This window comes from Pseudophryne corroboree, unplaced genomic scaffold, assembly GCF_028390025.1.
Source record: "Pseudophryne corroboree isolate aPseCor3 unplaced genomic scaffold, aPseCor3.hap2 scaffold_611, whole genome shotgun sequence".
Taxonomy (NCBI): Eukaryota; Metazoa; Chordata; class Amphibia; order Anura; family Myobatrachidae; genus Pseudophryne; species Pseudophryne corroboree.
In genome coordinates this window covers 381,517-390,162 of record NW_026970207.1, presented here as the reverse complement: position 1 = coordinate 390,162, position 8,646 = coordinate 381,517, and the positions used below count along the sequence as shown (strand labels likewise).

General features: G+C 50.2%; 12 non-coding genes across 12 annotated transcripts; all 12 read right to left on the bottom strand.

Moving 5' to 3' along the window:
• Positions 1–712: 712 nt before the first annotated feature.
• Positions 713–875, bottom strand: LOC135035714 (U1 spliceosomal RNA). The gene has a single exon (XR_010230688.1). It is a non-coding gene; the product is annotated as a U1 spliceosomal RNA (small nuclear RNA).
• A 152-nt stretch (positions 876–1,027) lies between these two features.
• On the bottom strand, positions 1,028–1,191 carry LOC135035758 (U1 spliceosomal RNA). Its single transcript, XR_010230721.1, has one exon. It is a non-coding gene; the product is annotated as a U1 spliceosomal RNA (small nuclear RNA).
• Positions 1,192–1,862: 671 nt separating this feature from the next.
• Positions 1,863–2,025, bottom strand: LOC135035707 (U1 spliceosomal RNA). Its single transcript, XR_010230681.1, has one exon. It is a non-coding gene; the product is annotated as a U1 spliceosomal RNA (small nuclear RNA).
• A 152-nt stretch (positions 2,026–2,177) lies between these two features.
• Positions 2,178–2,341, bottom strand: LOC135035779 (U1 spliceosomal RNA). The gene has a single exon (XR_010230741.1). It is a non-coding gene; the product is annotated as a U1 spliceosomal RNA (small nuclear RNA).
• A 671-nt stretch (positions 2,342–3,012) lies between these two features.
• On the bottom strand, positions 3,013–3,175 carry LOC135035728 (U1 spliceosomal RNA). The gene has a single exon (XR_010230702.1). It is a non-coding gene; the product is annotated as a U1 spliceosomal RNA (small nuclear RNA).
• Positions 3,176–3,327: 152 nt separating this feature from the next.
• On the bottom strand, positions 3,328–3,491 carry LOC135035751 (U1 spliceosomal RNA). The gene has a single exon (XR_010230714.1). It is a non-coding gene; the product is annotated as a U1 spliceosomal RNA (small nuclear RNA).
• A 671-nt stretch (positions 3,492–4,162) lies between these two features.
• LOC135035790 (U1 spliceosomal RNA) lies at positions 4,163–4,325 on the bottom strand. Its single transcript, XR_010230752.1, has one exon. It is a non-coding gene; the product is annotated as a U1 spliceosomal RNA (small nuclear RNA).
• Positions 4,326–4,477: 152 nt separating this feature from the next.
• On the bottom strand, positions 4,478–4,641 carry LOC135035763 (U1 spliceosomal RNA). Its single transcript, XR_010230726.1, has one exon. It is a non-coding gene; the product is annotated as a U1 spliceosomal RNA (small nuclear RNA).
• Positions 4,642–5,312: 671 nt separating this feature from the next.
• On the bottom strand, positions 5,313–5,475 carry LOC135035745 (U1 spliceosomal RNA). Its single transcript, XR_010230709.1, has one exon. It is a non-coding gene; the product is annotated as a U1 spliceosomal RNA (small nuclear RNA).
• A 152-nt stretch (positions 5,476–5,627) lies between these two features.
• Positions 5,628–5,791, bottom strand: LOC135035772 (U1 spliceosomal RNA). The gene has a single exon (XR_010230734.1). It is a non-coding gene; the product is annotated as a U1 spliceosomal RNA (small nuclear RNA).
• A 672-nt stretch (positions 5,792–6,463) lies between these two features.
• Positions 6,464–6,626, bottom strand: LOC135035722 (U1 spliceosomal RNA). Its single transcript, XR_010230696.1, has one exon. It is a non-coding gene; the product is annotated as a U1 spliceosomal RNA (small nuclear RNA).
• Positions 6,627–6,778: 152 nt separating this feature from the next.
• Positions 6,779–6,942, bottom strand: LOC135035776 (U1 spliceosomal RNA). Its single transcript, XR_010230738.1, has one exon. It is a non-coding gene; the product is annotated as a U1 spliceosomal RNA (small nuclear RNA).
• Positions 6,943–8,646: the final 1,704 nt, after the last annotated feature.

Below are 8,646 nucleotides of genomic sequence, written 5' to 3'. Positions count from 1 at the left end.
CTGGGAGAACAATCTTCATGACCATGGTATCTCCTATGCAAAATAAGTATGATTTGGGATAGGGCTGGGGAGGGCCGCTGCTCAGGCATATCTCTGTCAAGTAAAGGAGATTCAACTGAGGCAGCACAAGGGAACTCTCATCTGGGGACAACAACTGCAGGGAGAATACATATTTTCAAATGAACATGGGAGGGCAGAAGGCTGCCTAATACTGAAGCACCCCCAAACAACAAACCAAATGCAACAACTAGTACAAGCATTCCTGGGGGAAGGTCTGCAGAAGACGGATTTGCATACAGTGATGTCATCCAAGCAGTGGGCCAAAGTTGGCTGGAACCCTCATCTGCATATGAAAAGAGAAAAGGGGTATGCAGGGCATGGCGGCCTTTTGCGGCGCTTGGATGACCCTTAGTTCGCATTAAACACCCCCACCCTCCTTCGGTGTGGGGCTCATGTTGGCAATGCCCCAGCATTCAAGCTGATTTCTTGCAGCAGCTTGGCACTGTAACAGCTCCAGAGCTGCTCTGTAAGGCAAGTAACAGGTTGTGGGCCATGCAGCACTACCTGTAGTTTGCATTGTGCATTGGAAGGCACAAAGTAAGCAGACAGGAGAAGTCAGGATAGTGCACAAGGGTATAGAAGGGAGGGGCTCAAAAAAAAAGAAGTGGAAACAGACAGCAAACTAGGCTGGAGAGAGACCTTAGACAAAGAGATCTGAATTATATGAAAGCCGACCAGTGGAAACACAAATTATGCAGTCAAGTTTCCCACATTTGGGGAAATCACAGGGGCAGCACACCCAGAGTGCAATGGGTGAGCCTTGCCCTGGGAGAAGCACCTTCATGATCATAGTATCTCACCTGGCAGGTAAGTAGGAGTTGGGCTAGAGCTGGGGAGGGTCGCTGCTCGGGCACCCCCCTGTCAAGTGAAGGAGATCCAACTGAGGCAGCACAAGGGAACTCTCGAAAGAAGAACAAGGCTAGAGGAAGATCTGAGACAAAGAAATATGACTTTTACCAGAGCTGACCAGAGGAAAGCACAAACACAGTCCCCCACTACCACAAATAATGCAGTCGAGTTTCCCACATTTGGGGAAATCACAGGGGTCAGCATACCCAGAATGCAATGAATGAACCTCACCCTGGGAGAACAATTTTCATGACCATGGTATCTCCTATGCAAAATAAGTATGATTTGGGATAGGGCTGGGGAGGGCCGCTGCTCAGGCACATCTCTGTCAAGTAAAGGAGATTCAACTGAGGCAACACAAGGGAACTCTCATCTGGGGACAACAACTGCAGGGAGAACACATATTTTCAAATGAACATGGGAGGGCAGAAGGCTGCCTAATACTGAAGCACCCCCAAACAACAAACCAAATGCAACAACTAGTACAAGCATTCCTGGGGGAAGGTCTGCAGAAGACGGATTTGCATACAGTGATGTCATCCAAGCAGTGGGCCAAAGTTGGCTGGAACCCTCATCTGCATATGAAAAGAGAAAAGGGGTATGCAGGGCATGGCGGCCTTTTGCGGCGCTTGGATGACCCTTAGTTCGCATTAAACACCCCCACCCTCCTTCGGTGTGGGGCTCATGTTGGCAATGCCCCAGCCCCTGAAGCATTCAAGCTGATTTCTTGCAGCATCTGGGCACTGTAACAGCTCCATAGCTGCTCTGTAAGGCAAGTTAAAGGGTGTGGGTCCTGCAGCACTACCTGTAGTTCGCATTGTGCATTGGAAGGCACAAAGTAAGCAGACGGGAGAAGTCAGGATAGTGCGCAAGGGCATAGAAGGGAGCGGCTCAAGAAAAGAGAAGTGGAAACAGACAGCAAACTAGGCTGGAGAGAGACCTGAGACAAAGAGATCTGAATTATACGAGAGCCGACCAGGGGAAACACAAATTATGCAGTCAAGTGTCCCACATTTGGGGAAATCGCAGGAGCAGCACACCCAGAGTGCAATGGGTGAGCCTTGCCCTGGGAGAAGCACCTTCATGATCATAGTATCTCACCTGGCAGGTAAGTAGGAGTTGGGCTATAGCTGGGGAGGGTCGCTGCTCAAGCACCCCTCTGTCAAGTGAAGGAGATCCAACTGAGGCAGCACAAGGGAACTCTCAAAAGAAGAATAAGGCTAGAGGAAGAAATGAGACAAAGAAATCTGACTTTTACCAGAGCTGACCAGAGGAAAGCACAAACACAGTCCCCCACTACTACAAATAATGCAGTCAAGTTTCCCACATTTGGGGAAATCACAGGGGTCAGCATACCCAGAATGCAATGAATGACCCTCACCCTGGGGGAACAATCTTCTTGACCATGGTATCTCCTATGCAAAATAAGTATGATTTGAGATAGGGCTAGGGAGGTCCGCTGCTCAGGCACATCTCTGTCAAGTAAAGGAGATTCAACTGAGGCAGCACAAGGGAACTCTCATCTGGGGACAACAACTGCAGGGAGAACACATATTTTCAGATGAACATGGGAGGGCAGAAGGCTGCCTAATACTGAAGCACCCCCAAACAACAAACCAAATGCAACAACTAGTGCAAGCATTCCTGGGGGAAGGCCTGCAGCAGATTGATTTGCATATGGTAATGCCATCCAAGCAGTGGGTCAAAGTTGGCTTCAACCCTCGTCTGCATATGAAAAGAGAAAAGGTGCGTGCAGGGCATGGCGGCCTTTTGCGGCGCTTGGATGACCCCTAGTTCGCATTAAACACCTCCACCCTCCTTCGGTGTGGGGCTCATGTTGGCTATGCCCCAGCCCCTGAAGCATTCAAGCTGATTTCTTGCAGCAGCTGGGCACTGTAACATCCCCAGAGCTGCTCTGTAAGGCAAGTAAAAGGGTGTGGGCCCTGCAGCACTACCTGTAGTTTGCATTGTGCATTGGAAAGCACAAAGTAAGCAGACGGGAGAAGTCAGGATAGTGCGCAAGGGCATAGAAGGGAGCGGCTCAAGAAAAGAGAAGTGGAAACAGACAGCAAACTAGGCTGGAGAGAGACCTGAGACAAAGAGATCTGAATTATACGAGAGCCGACCAGGGGAAACACAAATTATGCAGTCAAGTTTCCCACATTTGGGGAAATCGCAGGAGCAGCACACCCAGAGTGCAATGGGTGAGCCTTGCACTGGGAGTAGCAACTTCCTGATCATAGTATCTCACCTGGCAGGTAAGTAGGAGTTGGGCTAGAGCTGGGGAGGGTCGCTGCTCGGGCACCCCCCAGTCAAGTGAAGGAGATCCAACTGAGGCAGCACAAGGGAACTCTCGAAAGAAGAACAAGGCTAGAGGAAGATCTGAGACAAAGAAATCTGACTTTTACCAGAGCTGACCAGAGGAAAGCACAAACACAGTCCCCCACTATCACAAATAATGCAGTCGAGTTTCCCACATTTGGGGAAATCACAGGGGTCAGCATACCCAGAATGCAATGAATGAACCTCACCCTGGGAGAACAATCTTCATGACCATGGTATCTCCTATGCAAAATAAGTATGATTTGGGATAGGGCTGGGGAGGGCCGCTGCTCAGGCATATATCTGTCAAGTAAAGAAGATTCAACTGAGGCAGCACAAGGGAACTCTCATCTGGGGACAACAACTGCAGGGAGAACACATATTTTCAAATGAACATGGGAGGGCAGAAGGCTGCCTAATACTGAAGCACCCCCAAACAACAAACCAAATGCAACAACTAGTACAAGCATTCCTGGGGGAAGGTCTGCAGAAGACGGATTTGCATACAGTGATGTCATCCAAGCAGTGGGCCAAAGTTGGCTGGAACCCTCATCTGCATATGAAAAGAGAAAAGGGGTATGCAGGGCATGGCGGCCTTTTGCTGCGCTTGGATGACCCTTAGTTCGCATTAAACACCCCCACCCTCCTTCGGTGTGGGGCTCATGTTGGCAATGCCCCAGCCCCTGAAGCATTCCAGCTGATTTCTTGCAGCAGCTGGGCACTGTAACAGCTCCAGAGCTGCTCTGTAAGGCAACTAAAAGGGTGTGGGCCCTGCAGCACTACCTGTAGTTCGCATTGTGCGTTGGAAGGCACAAAGTAAGCAGACGGGAGAAGTCAGGATAGTGCGCAAGGGCATAGAAGGGAGCGGCTCAAGAAAAGAGAAGTGGAAACAGACAGCAAACTAGGCTGGAGAGAGACCTGAGACAAAGAGATCTGAATTATACGAGAGCCGACCAGAGGAAACACAAATTATGCAGTCAAGTGTCCCACATTTGGGGAAATCGCAGGAGCAGCACACCCAGAGTGCAATGGGTGAGCCTTGCCCTGGGAGAAGCACCTTCCTGATCATAGTATCTCACCTGGCAGGTAAGTAGGAGTTGGGCTAGAGCTGGGGAGGGTCGCTGCTCGGGCACCCCCCTGTCAAGTGAAGGAGATCCAACTGAGGCAGCACAAGGGAACTCTCGAAAGAAGAACAAGGCTAGAGGAAGATCTGAGACAAAGAAATCTGACTTTTACCAGAGCTGACCAGAGGAAAGCACAAACACAGTCCCCCACTACCACAAATAATGCAGTCGAGTTTCCCACATTTGGGGAAATCACAGGGGTCAGCATACCCAGAATGCAATGAATGAACCTCACCCTGGGAGAACAATCTTCATGACCATGGTAACTCCTATGCAAAATAAGTATGATTTGGGATAGGGCTGGGGAGGGCCGCTGCTCAGGCATATCTCTGTCAAGTAAAGGAGATTCAACTGAGGCAGCACAAGGGAACTCTCATCTGGGGACAACAACTGCAGGGAGAACACATATTTTCAAATGAACATGGGAGGGCAGAAGGCTGCCTAATACTGAAGCACCCCCAAACAACAAACCAAATGCAACAACTAGTACAAGCATTCCTGGGGGAAGGTCTGCAGAAGACGGATTTGCATACAGTGATGTCATCCAAGCAGTGGGCCAAAGTTGGCTGGAACCCTCATCTGCATATGAAAAGAGAAAAGGGGTATGCAGGGCATGGCGGCCTTTTGTGGCGCTTGGATGACCCTTAGTTCGCATTAAACACCCCCACCCTCCTTCGGTGTGGGGCTCATGTTGGCAATGCCCCAGCCCCTGAAGCATTCAAGCTGATTTCTTGCAGCAGCTGGGCACTGTAACAGCTCCAGAGCTGCTCTGTAAGGCAAGTAAAAGGGTGTGGGTCCTGCAGCACTACCTGTAGTTCGCATTGTGCATTGGAAGGCACAAAGTAAGCAGACGGGAGAAGTCAGGATAGTGCGCAAGGGCATAGAAGGGAGCGGCTCAAGAAAAGAGAAGTGGAAACAGACAGCAAACTAGGCTGGAGAGAGACCTGAGACAAAGAGATCTGAATTATACGAGAGCCGACCAGGGGAAACACAAATTATGCAGTCAAGTGTCCCACATTTGGGGAAATCGCAGGAGCAGCACACCCAGAGTGCAATGGGTGAGCCTTGCCCTGGGAGAAGCAGCTTCATGATCATAGTATCTAACCTGGCAGGTAAGTAGGAGTTGGGCTATAGCTGGGGAGGGTCGCTGCTCAAGCACCCTTCTGTCAAGTGAAGGAGATCCAACTGAGGCAGCACAAGGGAACTCTCAAAAGAAGAATAAGGCTAGAGGAAGAAATGAGACAAAAAAATCTGACTTTTACCAGAGCTGACCAGAGGAAAGCACAAACACAGTCCCCCACTACTACAAATAATGCAGCCAAGTTTCCCACATTTGGGGAAATCACAGGGGTCAGCATACCCAGAATGCAATGAATGACCCTCACCCTGGGAGAACAATCTTCTTGACCATGGTATCTCCTATGCAAAATAAGTATGATTTGAGATAGGGCTGGGGAGGGCCGCTGCTCAGGCACATCTCTGTCAAGTAAAGGAGATTCAACTGAGGCAGCACAAGGGAACTCTCATCTGGGGACAACAACTGCAGGGAGAACACATATTTTCAGATGAACATGGGAGGGCAGAAGGCTGCCTAATACTGAAGCACCCCCAAACAACAAACCAAATGCAACAACTAGTGCAAGCATTCCTGGGGGAAGGCCTACAGCAGATGGATTTGCATATGGTGATGTCATCCAAGCAGTGGGCCAAAGTTGGCTGGAACCCTCATCTGCATATGAAAAGAGAAAAGGGGTATGCAGGGCATGGCGGCCTTTTGCAGCGCTTGGATGACCCTTAGTTCGCATTAAACACCCCCACCCTCCTTCGGTGTGGGGCTCATGTTGGCAATGCCCCAGCCCCTGAAGCATTCAAGCTGATTTCTCTGCAGCAGCTGGGCACTGTAACAGCTCCAGAGCTGCTCTGTGAGGCAGTTAAAAGGGTGAGGGCCCTGCAGCACTACCTGAAGTTTGCATTGTGTGTTGGAAGGCACAAAGTAAGCAGACGGGAGAAGTTAGGATAGTGCGCAAGGGCATAGAAGGGAGCGGCTCAAGAAAAGAGAAGTGGAAACAGACAGCAAACTAGGCTGGAGAGAGACCTGAGACAAAGAGATCTGAATTATACGAGAGCCGACCAGGGGAAACACAAATTATGCAGTCAAGTTTCCAACATTTGGGGAAATCACAGGGGCAGCACACCCAGAGTGCAATGGGTGAGCCTTGCCCTGGGAGAAGCACCTACATGATCATAGTATCTCACCTGGCAGGTAAGTAGGAGTTGGGCTAGAGCTGGGGAGGGTCGCTGCTCGGGTACCCCCCTGTCAAGTGAAGGAGATCCAACTGAGGCAGCACAAGGGAACTCTCGAAAGAGGAACAAGGCTAGAGGAAGATCTGAGACAAAGAAATCTGATTTTTACCAGAGTTGACCAGAAGAAAGCACAAACACTGTCCCCCACTACCACAAATAATGCAATTGAGTTTCCCACATTTGGGGAAATCACAGGGGTCAGCATACCCAGAATGCAATGAATGAACCTCACCCTGGGAGAACAATCTTCATGACCATGGTATCTCCTATGCAAAATAAGTATGATTTGGGATAGGGCTGGGGAGGGCCGCTGCTCAGGCACATCTCTGTCAAGTAAAGGAGATTCAACTGAGGCAGCACAAGGGAGGACATCTTGCCTCTGTAGAGCCAGTTTGTGCAAGGAGAGATTGATTGATTCTTTTTTGGTGGGGGCCCAAACCAACCAGTCATTTCAGTCAGTCGTGTGGCAGACCCTGTCGCTGAAATGATGGGTTCGTCAATGTTTTTCTTTTCAATCTAAGCACCAGCAGTTTTCTGTAAGCATCTGCTTCGCTATGATGATCAACACGTCACAAGGGAAAACACTCAGGGCTGGAGGCGTAGATCTTAGGACCAGCTGCTACAAGCATGGCAGAGGTGTCACTATCACTGGTGACACCCAGAGAGGCGGCGAGGGAGATTGTAATGCAGTGCGCGCAGATAAGCAGGGCAATGGTAAAAAGGAGGCATGGTCTCATAGGTAGGGGCGTGGCCTGAATCACCATTTTGTTGCTGCGGGTATCCCGGGGGTTGGGGGCTGCACCCGGGGACTAGTGTGTGAGTAGTGCTGGCTCCTGCACAGTGACAGAAACTGGGTGTTGCACGTAATGTCACAGTGAAACACCCATATTCTGTCACTGAAGAAGAGCCGGCACTTTGGTGTCACCCCCCTTGGCGGGTGACACTCGGGTGTGTGCCGCAACCCCGTTGTGATGCCACTGACCCATGGGAAGCTTTACGTGGCTTACCCATGTGTTAGTAGCCCCAAGCATCTTTTGTGTTAGTCCCTGAAGAAAAACTTCAAATATTGTTTATAATTTTGTAATCAATGGGCCTAATTCAGTAAGGATTGCACATTCTGCTAAGTAACAGAATTTGCAATCCTTTGGTTCGCATGCTGGGGCCACCCATCACAGGGCATGGCCACCCAGTATGCCGCCTCCCTTCTTGACCACGCTGAAATTGCAGTCTCAGTGCAGTTCAGCGTGATCATAAAAAATGGTTTAGCCTCCTGTTGGTGCAGACTGTACGTGTGCGCAGGAAGCCGCCACCATTTTTGTGATCGCAGCGGCTGCATGTGATGTCATGCAGCCGCTCTGACCACGCCTCCTGTTTCTCCGTTGAAGCCCTGCCCCCGCACCGCTCCATCTCCGACTTTGAAATGGAGTGTTGCTGACCCCCCCCCCCCCGCACCGATTGAAAGTCAGAGGCGATCGCATTATCTGCGGGGTGCCACAGAAAATGCAGGCGCATGCGTATGCTCTTAGCAATTTTTGCAGTTGGATTGCTTATTGCAGGCGGGTGGGCTCGGAATTCTTAGCCTTTTCCTCGCACCCCCAGTTGCGGGAGAATGTGAAGGAGGAGCTGTTGACGGGTCACGTTCCGCTTGACTTGACAATTTTCTCACCAGCAGGTCTTTGAACCTCTGCAGACTTGTGTCTGCCGGAAAGAGAGATACAATGTAGGTTTTAAATCTAGGATCGAGCACGGTGGCCAAAATGTAGTGCTCTGATTTCAACAGATTGAATCCTGGTTAAGCGAATTAAGGGCTCCATCCACAAGTTCCACATGCCTAGTGGAATCGCTCTGTTTTAGCTCCTCCTTCAATGTCTCCAGCTTCTTCTGCAAAAGCCTGATGAGGGGAATGACCTGACTAGGGCTGGCAGTGTCTGAACTGACTTCACGTGTGGCAAGTTCAAAGGGTTGCAGAACCTTGCACAACGTTGAA